Source organism: Frieseomelitta varia, unplaced genomic scaffold (assembly GCF_011392965.1).
Source record: "Frieseomelitta varia isolate USP_RPSP 00005682 unplaced genomic scaffold, Fvar_1.2 scaffold_207, whole genome shotgun sequence".
Taxonomy (NCBI): Eukaryota; Metazoa; Arthropoda; class Insecta; order Hymenoptera; family Apidae; genus Frieseomelitta; species Frieseomelitta varia.
Genome location: NW_025109828.1, coordinates 112,818 through 125,138, shown reverse-complemented (window position 1 = coordinate 125,138; position 12,321 = coordinate 112,818). Strand labels below are relative to the sequence as shown.

The 12,321-nt window shown below is 44.6% G+C and overlaps 1 protein-coding gene across 4 annotated transcripts in view; it reads left to right on the top strand.

The window, feature by feature from the left end:
• The window catches only part of LOC122527025 (protein pygopus-like), a 154,283-nt gene that overhangs the window by 88,280 nt on the left and 53,682 nt on the right, over positions 1-12,321 (top strand). For 2 of the 4 annotated variants that reach the window (XM_043650807.1, XM_043650805.1), the window contains one exon: positions 8,803-8,937. The exons of the other annotated variants lie outside the window; for them this stretch is intronic. The gene's annotated coding sequence lies outside the window, so the exon portion shown is untranslated. The remainder of the gene's footprint in view (positions 1-8,802; positions 8,938-12,321) is intronic. 4 annotated transcript variants of the gene reach the window in all.

Here is a 12,321-nt window from a genome sequence, read left to right as displayed (position 1 = left end):
TATTGAAATTGTTGGTAGTTTCTTTGTTAATGGTAAAAGATATGTTCAACACGGTTCCAACCTTGTAAGGATTTTCGTTCCGTCCTTCCATTGACCTCATATAAGGTGTGTATCCCTTTCTATCCCGTTTTCCGAAACGGGTGGCTAATGTTCACCATAACGTTTGCCACTTAAGAAATTAGACGACCACGATGAATGGATAACCTTCAGATGAAGCTCTTGATTCTTCTCTCTTTATCTTCTTTTTTCTTCCCTCCCCACTTTTCTGCAACCTGAGTAAATACCTTGATTCTCGTACTGAAATTATTGGTGATTTCTTCGTTAATGCTAAAAGATATGTTCAGTTTTGAGGCTTAGAAAGTTTGTACAAATATTTGTCCTCGGAATGGTGAACGTAAGATGGTAGATTGTGTGTTGTAAATCTTTTGAAATGTGAGTGCACGCGGAAGTCTGTACTCTTTGTGCACCTTACTTTAAACAAGTCATAATTCAACGATGCATGCAGATTGCGTAATAGTGTTGGATAACTAATCGTACGACTCTCTCATTGATAACTGAAGACGAGTCACTTTTCTGAGACCAGCAACGATTTATTTTGGCTAAGTCCAAGATTAGTAGAAGACCCTTTCAGTCGTCTGGACAAAGTTGATACCCCTTCTTCATTGTTACATATATTCAATACATGTATGTAACTATATATGTATAATTTAATCTATTTAATACATATAGTAAGAGAAATTTTTGTTATACTTTTATATTGTTATATGTATATATTCAATACATGTAACAATGTACATATACAATTTAATCTATTTAATATATATTTTAGCAAAATAGATTTTTGTTTTACTCGAATTGGTAGTTTCGCAGTCAGTCTAATCGCGTGTTTTCCAAACTGTTGGTATCTGAGAGTATAATCCTAGAACGTCTCAAAATAAATATGTATATATTGAAGACTTCCTCACACGACAATAGGGAAAGTCACAACTCACTCTTTGAAAAAAATCTCGAATCGTAGCTATCATCGTACCAATCATCCCTTCTCTAAACCCCTGAAATACAAATTTCCCCCTCGTCAATATACGATCGCGCTCCCTTCCCTGATTCTCCTTTCTATTTCGCTCTTCATCTCAGTTATGCTACCTTCTCGCTCGTTACTCGCTGTTTCTTCGTTTTTCACTCGGTCGTTCCGCTGCGCTCGGTCGCGTCACTTGGCCTGGTAATTGATATCGGCACGCAGTATGCAAGCTTATTGCAGCGTGGCGGCGGTTTAATTGGGAAGAGCGTAGGAGGAGAGGAGCCTGCGAAACGGCGGGTAGGTAGGTCTCGTCCCTTATTGGATCGCGGGGGCTGGAGGGAACCGGCGAAGAGAAAAAGAGAAAGAGAGAGAGGGGGGGATCACCGCGTTATAAATACAGAGGATCCGGCATTATTCGGAAACCTCTTTCCCCCTCTCCCCCCGTTACTAATTGGAGTAACTTTGCTCCTCGAACCGCGATTGTTTACCGTTCCCGGGCGCACGAAGATGGATTGACGCGTGTCAAGCCTTTGAAACGTCCGTTCTTTGCCCGGACAAGAATAGTAATTATCGTGGAACGTAGTGGCTTCGTTCGAGTCTCGACATCTCGACGACGAGAACGAGAACGAGAACGAGAACGAGAACGAAGACGACGACGACGACGACGAGAGCGACGCCACGATGGAGTCGCGTTTTTCAAGGTGTCCCGGCCGGTTTTACATTCAACGACCCGAGCAGGGGAATGTCCTTTTCCGGGACGCCAGAAAGAGAGACAGAGAAAGATGGAACGAGCGGAGAAAAGAAAAGAAGAGGAGAAGAGAAGGGACGAGACTTTATGCGAAAGACCTTTATGAATAAAACAACATCGGTGATTGTGGTAATTGGAGGGAACGGTTAATTGTTCATTTCGTGCTACCGTGAACGGTGGGTCCATTTTCGTCCCTTACGGGACGAAACCGGAAGTGGCTCCGGTGCACGGGACCTCTTCGCGGATCTCTCGATGTCGACGAATCAGTCCTCCTCACGTTTGCAGGGGAGGATGATACTTTACCATGTCAGAGAGATAATTGCCTGATCGACAGAGATCCGAAAGGGAGTTCTCCGCGCTCGCTTTTCGTTATTTGAATAATGAAAAGAAAGACGATCTTACAATTCAGCTGCAGTCAATCCCATGGATGGATGGCGAAGCTGTCCTCTCGTTTGATCGTCATGCAAAATATGCAAATATTTTGCTTTTCGTACGGATACCGAAGTATCGAAGAAAGGAACGGAGGATACGAAAGAATTATCCTCGCTGGGTAACGACTGTCTCGCCATTCGTTCCCCATCGACAGCAAGGCAGAAAATTAATTCCGTCCATTCGCTGAACCGGCGCGCCTTCTTTAAATAACTCTCGGCTCGCACGAGCGAGAACCACTCCAATCGCGAGCGTGTACACGATCCGCAGGACAGTTTCACCCCGTGCACGCTCATCGCGGAAAGAGCCCACTCTCTTTCTCTGCCTGGCCAACAAGCAGCAAGCAATCCGTAGACGAGAGAAGTCTGGAAGTAGGCAGCCGCCGAAGCTGCGTGAAACGACACGATTCCGTAAAATCGGTTTTCGGGCGGCACTCTGTTGTCACGAGTATATACTGTGTACATGTGTATATATGTACAATATATACACATATATGTATATATACGATATATAAAGCGGGGCTTCGTTTTAATTAGCAGTAAACAGTCTCCATTAAGCTCGAAGCAGTAAATCACCCACACTTATGCGAAGCCCCGAAGAGAGAAAGAGAGAGAGAGAGAGAGCGTCTTTCTCTCGCATGGAACAACGAGGCATCTTTGGCCAGGCGAGCAGCACAAGCCCTAGGTTGGCGCGGCGTGGAAACGGAGAGAAAGAGGAAGGAGAGAGGAACACGGCGTTGAACGGACCAAGGGATTGGCCGATCGAGGGGCCGAGGGGGTTGACGCTAGAGGGGTGTACATTACATTTCAATTTGGATCTGTCCGTCCTTCTTGCGGAGTGGAGCACTCTGCCGGATCGTCAGGCCAATACGCGTCCCCCTCCCGAAATGGGGAAGAGGAAGCTTGCGAATTTTCCTGCATCTCTCGGCGAGAACCGGTGAGTTTCTCTGGAGAACGGAGAGCGGAAAACAGCGCGAAAAGGGACGCGCTCTCTCTTTCTCTCTGCACAGAGATTTCTACTCTTCACTCTTCTTTTTCCTCCTTTTCTTTCTTTCTGTCTTTCTCCGTCAGTTCCCCCCCCCCTCTCTCTCTCTCTCTCTCTCTCTGCACGCCAGATAGACGACAATAGAAACACGTGAAAGTTGCCGATCGCGCTTCACGGCGCCCGGAAGAAGCCAACAAGAGAGGAGCTTATGTTTTAACTTCGATTATTGATTCGCTCGTCTGCCGGCCGTTTTCCACCCCGCGACGCATCGATCCATCCCCCCCCCCCCCCCCTCTCGCTGGGTCGTTCCAACGTCCCCAGTCGCCCGCATCGAACTTCATCGTCCTCTTAATCTTTTGCCGTTCTTCGTTTCGCGCGCCCCTCCCCCCCTCCCCTCCCCTCGGGAGGGATGAAACGGATCGCTCAGAGTCCTCCCGGCGGCTTTCAACTTCTTCGCCTTCGTCGCGAACGGAACAGCACCGGCGTGCGCTGTTGATTCGCCGTTGGATTCGCTGACCCTTTTTCCCTTTGCCTCTGGGTCATTGCCAGTGGCAATGGCAATGAAATTCAGCTCGAGAAGAGGGGGAAACAAGTTCAGCTCCGCGACATGTCGGCCCGAAAGACCGAATTTCACGAAATTTGCCTGCTCTCTCCGCATCGTCCAGAGGATCGATAAACATAAACGGGGAGAAAGAGACGTACGATGGTATGGGCGATCGAGAGGCGAGGGGAGGGGGAGGGGTCGATCTGCTGCAAGTGAACCGACGATATATGATCCTGCAACTTCATCTCGACCTCTCGCACGAGCCGGAGGTCGTAGGTCGAGGGTTTCGTCAAGTCGAGGAGGGAACCCGTCGATCCAGTTTCTGCCTGGAATCACGGTCCCGTTTTCACCTCAAAACCCTTGAACTCGACCCGGCTCGAAAGCCCGAGCGGCGCTCACGTTCGCCCGCGTCATTCCACGCACGTAAAACCGCCTGAGAAGAACGAGAATCCTTGTCTGGCCCCCGCGAAATCTATCGGCGAGTTTTATCGTCCTTGCCACGCTGAATTCCCCGCGATTTCCTCCCCCTCCATCGTCCTCGCGATTCTTTCATCGCTCGAAAGTGACTCTTCTGCGAGGCTTTCACGGTTCATAATTGTACTGTTGTAAGAAAATTTCAGTTTACTTTTAAGTTTAGCATCGTACGAAATTTGATGTTGGGCATTTTTGAAGATTATTTTCGACCTTGGTCGAGGTACCATTCGCATCCACAGAATTTTTTCTTCTAACGAAAAAAAAAAAAAAAAAAAAAAATACCCTTTCTTGGTGTTTAGAAACGATAAACTCTTCTTCCACTGTGAGTCATAGAGGCTGTGTCTCTGACCATTTTCTGAAAAGAATGATGTCAAACTTCTGGAAAATCTGTTGGATTGAACAAATGGAGACAAGAATTCCTACAAGGAAAGACAAATGTCTGGTCAATTTACAATTGAATACATTGAATATACATGTGGAGAGAAGCTCATTTAGAAACGTTAAAAATAAGAAAACATCTGGATATTTCCTGAAATACAGAATATAACAAACTTTCCAAACGTACCGAAGCAATCTCCAATTGAAGAACAGCAGCCGAACAAATCAACGCTTAAATGTTGAATGAACATCAATCTATGCGATGCATACGACCTGATGTAATTATACACGTGACATCGGAACTGAAGAATTTACTTTTCTCTTCAATTTGCAACGATCGAGTCTATAATGCGAGAGGGAAGTAAAAAAAACGGAGACACAAACACATCCAGAGAGATGAAACGTAAGGCGCGATCATGTTTGGAAAAAACACGATCGTGAACAACTGAACCAACAAAATCCGCGGCGAGAACAGGGCTACCTTTCAGATCGCAAAACTAAACAACGCGAACGATAGATTCGATTTGTTCGACCAAGCGTTTTCCATTCTACAGCCTGTGGCCCCTCTCCCCTCGCCGCACCCTTCTTTTTCAAGGGAGGACAAAGGCCCGTTTGTTGGGCCCCCAGGCTCACAAAGGGTTCCATTGCGGCCGTGCGGCCGCATGAAACGAGGTCTGTAAGGCCTCCTCCTCCTCCTCTCTCCCACCTTCTTTCCACGAACGCTACGATTCTCCCGGGTAATAAGAATTTGTTACATCGATGTTGGCCAAAGCGCCCGGTTATATCGTGCCCGGCGCAAAACTGTTCCCCTCGACGCCGTGAAATCGCGAGAAATTGTATCGTACACGTGAACGAACGATACTTTCCACGCGATTCCCTCGCATTGTGACGATCCGATATGGTGTTCCTCGTTCGGGATGTTTCGAGGAACGTTTCGGCCGATTCTTTGAAGAACTTGTGACGATGCGGCAAACGGATCAAAATGAAATTTTATTTGATTTTCATCGATGGGACAAATCCCTGTTGTTACTGTAGTTACGATGATACAAATAATGGACCAATAATAAAGACGACAGAAGAGATTAACAAGTAAAAATGAAATTATTAAAGTAGAATAAAATAGGATAGTATAGACAAACTGTAACATAGTGCCGGTATTAACCCATTGCACTATGATTTAAGTCATGATGGCACGTGCCATGCTCAGTTACAAAAATCGCTCGCGTGTTGACCCACGTAGCTTGAATTTGTTCAATTATGACACATAGTACGTTCATACAAATGTCAGGAACAACTGTTTAATTTTGTAAGATTTCTGAGGTCATATTAAAACAATTTTGAAGTATTAAATTTTATCGAGAACTCAAATAGTTTGTTTCAAAACAAACGTATTGTTTAAGATCAATATTTCAAATTAAATTTAAACGTATCAAAATAAAATAGCTTACGCGTCAGAGTCTTTCACGAGAGATATCAATTCGTCAGTGAACAAAAATGATTTATGATCTGGAAGTAGATAATGTGCCTGTAATACCTTATTCCAATTTGTAAATAAATGCTCATTTTAAATTATTAACTTTTTGAAAAACCGGCAGAGAGTTAATACTTTGAGACAATATGTTTGCACGTCTGAATGTGGCCAAAATTAATGCAATAATGAATTTGCATTATAAATCACGAATACCTGACTCGTGTTTCTTATGTTTAGATAAACTCACCACTCAATTCCTATGTTTGATTCAAATTTCTTATCACGAGTCTCACTGGATGTTATAGGTGAAAGGGTTAATAGCAATTAATATGAATTATGAATTATTAATTAATATGAATTATGAAAGTAATATACTGATCAACCCAAAGAAAACGAATAATCACGCTTTTAATTATTTCAATAATAGCAATTAAAAAAATAAAATTACGTCACGGTTAGCAAAATAGTAAGTGAAATACAATCAGAAAAAGGTTGACGAGAAATTTAGAAGCAGCGAGAGAAATTCAGGCAACATCGGAGATACAATATTTGTAGCTGGAATAATATTTCTAAAGAAATCTGTCCGATCAAAGTAATTGTTAGCCGTGTGACAAATTCTGGTTATTATTATCAAACCTAGTTTTGCCATATAAAACACGTTAATCCAGCTGTCTGACATAATGAAAAGTATATAAGAATTAAAAGAGCAATTTGTATCGAAAAATGGGGAATATGTGTCTATCAAAACTTGAAATTACTAATCAACGCTTTGACCAAAAATAGATTCAATGTATGAATCCGGAGTGCGGAGACGTTCGTTCTCGAAGCGAGACTTCACTAGACAGAGACTAGATGTTGATAAACGGGACGGACAGTCGATCGATAATCGAGACTGGGTATGTTTAGAGCGATCTCGTTATCAGTGTCAGATAATTGGTTGAATAACGACACAGAAGGGAGCGCCTTGAGTGAAACAAAAGGACACCAGGGGAGTGTCTCGTTATTAAAAAAAGCCGTAGGGTGGGAAGGGTGGAAGGGAGAGGCCGTTCGTTTAATTCATTCCGCGTTTTATTAAACGGCGAAAACACGGCCGCTTTGTGCCGTGCAATAATTCACATGGGTTCATTGTTCCTGCTCGTTAAGATTTTCCTTTGAGACGACCGAATCTTTTGCATTGGATCGTCCCCCTCCCCCGTGACGGCGTCTTCGTTAAAATTACCACGACCGAGGGAAGCTCGACAGCCGCGGAAAAACGAATTCCGTCTGCGAGTCTCCTTTTCGCGAGAGAGGAATTTTTGAAATTCCTCATTTTCTTTTGCGCGAGGCGTCGTCACTTCGCGAAGAGATGTTGTTGAATCTGAATAGCGAAAGGGTTAAGCAAGCGGAGTAAAACAACGTCGCCAAGGGAGGAGATCGAAAACCGCAAGAGAATCGGGAAATCAGCTGGACCGCGGGAAGAATGATCGCGACGCTGGCGTTTCCAGCTGGTCGAGCCTTTGCCCCGGTAATTCCCCTTGGCCGAGCGTCGCGACGTGACTTACGCGGTGACTGCCAACAGGACGGCATGGGGCGCATGAGACAAGAAGGAACACTGAGAGGGGGTTGTCTTTTCCCCCGAGAGACCGCAAAATCCCCGGCTCGTAAAATACAAGCCACTCGAGCGTCCCGCTCGTGGAAGCATGTCGTCGAGAAAGAGAAAGAGAGAGACAAAGAAAATAAAAGAAAGAATGAGAAAGAAAGAGGGAGAGAGAGAGAGAGAGAGAGTCTTGGCCGAGAATCGTAAGCAGAGCGTCGCGTCGTCTCGAAGCAAGTGCACGTGCTGCTGCCGGCAAAGAGCAAGTTTCTTTCGTTAAAGGGGCGCCGCGCCGTGGCATGGCATGGCACGGTACGGTACGGTACGGCACGGCGTGGCGTGGCGTGGCGTGAGCGAGATAGCAGAGAAGAGGAGAGGAGAGGAGAGGAGAGGGTGGCAGTGTATCCACGACCGATAATCCCTCCGGTGTTTTTCTTTTCCGTTCCCCGGCCACGACCCACTTATCCCGGCATCGTAGAAGACCTCCAACCCTCTCTACGGCCCGTTTTATCGGGTGTCGCCGCGGGTTATCGTCGTGGTTGCTGCCACGGAGGGTGAAAAAGGGGTTGAGCTGCCGTGCTGAAGCAGCAGCGCTGGGTAGTATGAGGTTGCTACCACCTGTTGGCAGGACAACGTCTTAGCCCCTACCCCTCGATGCCAGCCGTCTTCCTCCACCTCCTCCTCCTCCTCCTTCCTCTTCTTCTTCTTCACTTTCTCATCCTCCTCCTCCTGCTTCTCAGACGCTCTCTCCTTGCCTTTTTTTTCCTGCCTTTCTTTTTTCTATCCCTCTCTGTCTCTCTCTCTCTCTCTACCTCCACGTTTTCCACGCTTTCTTTTTCCATCTTTCACTCGTCATTCGCTTTCGCCCCTAAGCGATCCCCAATCACGCCAATCACGATCCTCGCGGCCACGCTCTTACGCGTGTATTATCCAGAGAGTCGTGTAGTACATTCACGTTACGCGAATTAACGCTCGGTTAGCAGTATGCACCTTACGGATGCATGTTGAAGGCTGAGAATTTTCAGGGCCACCCGTGGGGATTTGCAAAGTGGTTGGCTAAAATCTTGGAGATAATTGTCCTCGATTAAGTAGTAGGGATATGTTAATCACGTTAAACGTAGTAGTATAGGGAACAACGTTCGCGGGACGTGTCCTCATGCAGGTTCTGTTCTATTCTCTTCAGGTCCTGAATCTACCTTTCTTATCCCCCATATGCAAGCACGGGCGAATTTTTCGGCTGCTGCACGTGACTTAGATGGCTGGGAAATAAGGGATCACGGGATTCGCGAGTGTCGAATCGACTGAGCCTCCCGACTCGGTAAGTCCTCGTTCATTCATATTTCAAACGCAACAACACCGTGAAATTTCATGAATACATACATACGGCTGTCCGCCGTACGGTGGTTCTCTCTGCACGTGTCTCCTTGACACGTTCGTCGCAAATTTTAATGCATTCTTATTAGTCAGAAACTGTCAGAAATCTGTAGGAGATTCGACAATTCTCAAAGAATCTTTAATTCTGGCAGTGGTCGTGCGTGAAGATTTTGTAAGAAACTTCGATCGCGAACGTGTTGTCGACTTATTTGCCCGTCGCAAATCCACGCAGAATTTCCAAAAGAACGTGCTGCAATGCTCGCCACGTGTATTCAAAGCCATCCGCGCATTTGTTTCCCGTTATAATTGAATTGCACGTCTAATTGCGACGACAGTATTTAGCATAGAGCCGGTGGCCGAGTGCCTTGGTGCTCCATCAAGATCTATCAACCTGTTTGCGTCGGTGTTCGCTGCTCTGTGTTCCGCAACGGAGAAATACGGCCACGGGGGTGGCCGGACACGGCCGGGGATGGGGGTAGCGAGATGCGACGGCCTGCTATGAGGTCCGGTAATGACACCACTCGCTTCTCCGCCGTTAGTATTTGACATCACGACACGGTAATGCTCCTGTGCATCCTGGGGCGCAAATGGATCTTGACGAGACTAGAACCGGGCCGTGTCGCTTGATAAATGTTAGATATGAGTATTTGCGCACGGCCGGGAAAACATCGACGCCGCGCTAAATGAAAGCAAACGATCCCACCCTCTCTGACCTGTGGGTGGATTTCGTCTCCCATTTTCGCGAATGAGCCCTGTTTCCTCATTTTTGTTCCCTCGGTCTTGTCGTCGAGCGCGCCGAACCGAATCGAAAAACTCGAAGATTTACATATGTTGTCGTCGAAGTTCGACTTATAAATTTCAGAGATCTTGCTGATGATTAATGGCCAAAGTAATCGTTCAAATTCGAAAGCAAAAAATATCGTGCCTTCAGTTCCTTGATATTTCACGATATGTAGAAACGATTCTACTCTCGCAAAGAAATTCTATTTTGTGGAAATTTTAGAAATTTAATTTTTCAGAAATTTTATTTCTCTTTTAAGAAATAAAACACGATGACCGAATAGATGAATAAAATGAATTGCAGCTAGACCCGTTATACTCGATGCACGATTTTTGTACTTAGTAATCAAGTGATCAAACTTGGTCTCAACTTCAATCTCTGTGTTTATCAATCGAAAACAAATTTTAGGTGTCAATTACAGTCCGAGGGAACACGTTCCGAGCTCGATTGCGTGATCTCTCGTCCCTCGCCAGTTCGAGACTCGGTCGTTCTCCGTCGTCATCGCGCTCGTCGTCGCAATAATGATTGTTCGTGGTATCCGTGGCGCTCGTTTGTCCGGTGACTATCCTCCCTAGACAGATCTACCCACAGGACGGGGCAGATACATCCCGTATTTGCTAGTCATCGTTGGCAACGAGCGTCGAACTAAAACGCGCGCTCCTTGTTTGCCCATTTTCGTCCCGTTTACCTCTTCATTCTTGCGCATCTCGCAGCAGGTTTCTTTCTTCTATCGTTACCTGCCGCCGGTCTCAATTAGAACGACCAAGAGAAAGAGAAACCGTCGAACTGGTCGAACGCGTGGGCTTCACGAGGTGCCTAGTGCGTTCAAATTGATTTAAAGAAAACGTTCCTCTCGCCGTTTCGAACCGGTTACGTAAGCAACACGCGAGGATGAACGTGGATTGCTGTGGATTTTCAATCTCGCGAAGTTTCTGCCTCAGCTTCGACAGAGGAACTGAGTTATTCAATTTTAACGAGGATTGAATTTTGACAGATTCAGTCATCGAGATTTAGACGTGAATCGCGCTTCGTTGTTAACCCTAATAGTGTCGAACAACGACGTATCGTTGCGATTTATTCTCCTTTTGTTTCTTAATGGGTCTAGCGTACAATTTTGTCTAACGTACAGTTTTGTCATTATCATTTTTTATAATTTTCTTTCTTTTCTCAAACCTTAGCAAACTGCAGTTCAGACACTTCCAAAATCGGACATTAAATATTCAAATTGTTACAAAGAAAGTCGTGCAGACCTGGATTTTTTCGAAACGAAGTTTGATTCGTTTTATTCCAAGGTGTTTCTATATCACGCAACAGGTGAGAAAATGAAGATACTTTTCTTCTCGAAAATGATATGAATTGCCACAGAATGTGAAAATATTGAAACAATTGTTTCATGACTGAATCTACAATGGATTTAAAGATTGAAACTCTCTTCTTTACAATGACCTTCTAAAACTTGATGTACGAATTTTATTCATTTTGAATTTTAGTTTTGTATGAATTTCGAATATTAAGCTTGGATGACGAGAATTAAAAAAATCCCGATATTTTCATCGGTTTTGTCCAATATTCAAAGTGGCGAAGAAAAAGTGTACGTCAAGTTTTAGGAAGCTTTAATCGTAGATTTAACTGTGAAAACATTTTTTTAATTATTTTTTACTTTTACACAGTATGACAATTTATACCATTTTCGAGAAGAAAAGTGTCCTTAGAATAAATTGAATGGTGTATTCTGAAAGTAGAAATTTCAGACTTCGAAAAGGAACTAGAGATTTATTGTTTTACGACCTTTTTTTTACAAATTTGTAGCAGTTTAAATTATTAATGTCCGGTTATTAACTGTACATAAACTTGGTATTTCTCGGTCAACACTAAGAAGCGTTAGAAATTAGAGAAAAAAGGATCCTCGACATTGCAGGGGTGCATCCAGTGGGATAAATTTTAAACAAAGTATAAAATTTGGTAAATTTTCCTGAAATGAGGCGAGACGTGGAGTTCTCGGTCACCCGCGCATGAGAACGAATCCCGCGGGTCGTCTGTTCTTCATTGTAAACGCAAATAGAGAAACGGGGCCCGAGGCCTGGCCATTGTGAACGCCCCAGTCGCTTTGTTGTTTTTTCATCGAGCCTCGAGAAAAGGACTTTAAGGCCCTGGCCATTGGAAACTATTCACGGGCAACCGAGTGGAAGTCCCTCGCCGTTTTCCCTCGCCTTCTCGTAATCCGATTCCTTGGGACTCTACGCTTTTAACCGCTTCCATCGTGAATACTGATTTATTCCCCCGTGAAAGGATTCTTCTTTCAAATATTCATTACGCGCAAGAAAAAGAAAAAAATAGTACTACGATAATAGCTCGTAGATTTCGAATGAATTTTCAAACGTAAAGTCCTGTCACTTGTACAATTTTTTCTTTTGGGATTGCGACAGTTTCGGTTTACTATAAATTCGCCGTTACAATTCTACGTAATTTGAGTGTAATGAAGAATTTGTACTTTACTCATATTCGTACTTTGTACATTGAATCTCTAAACGAATCTCTGCAACAGCG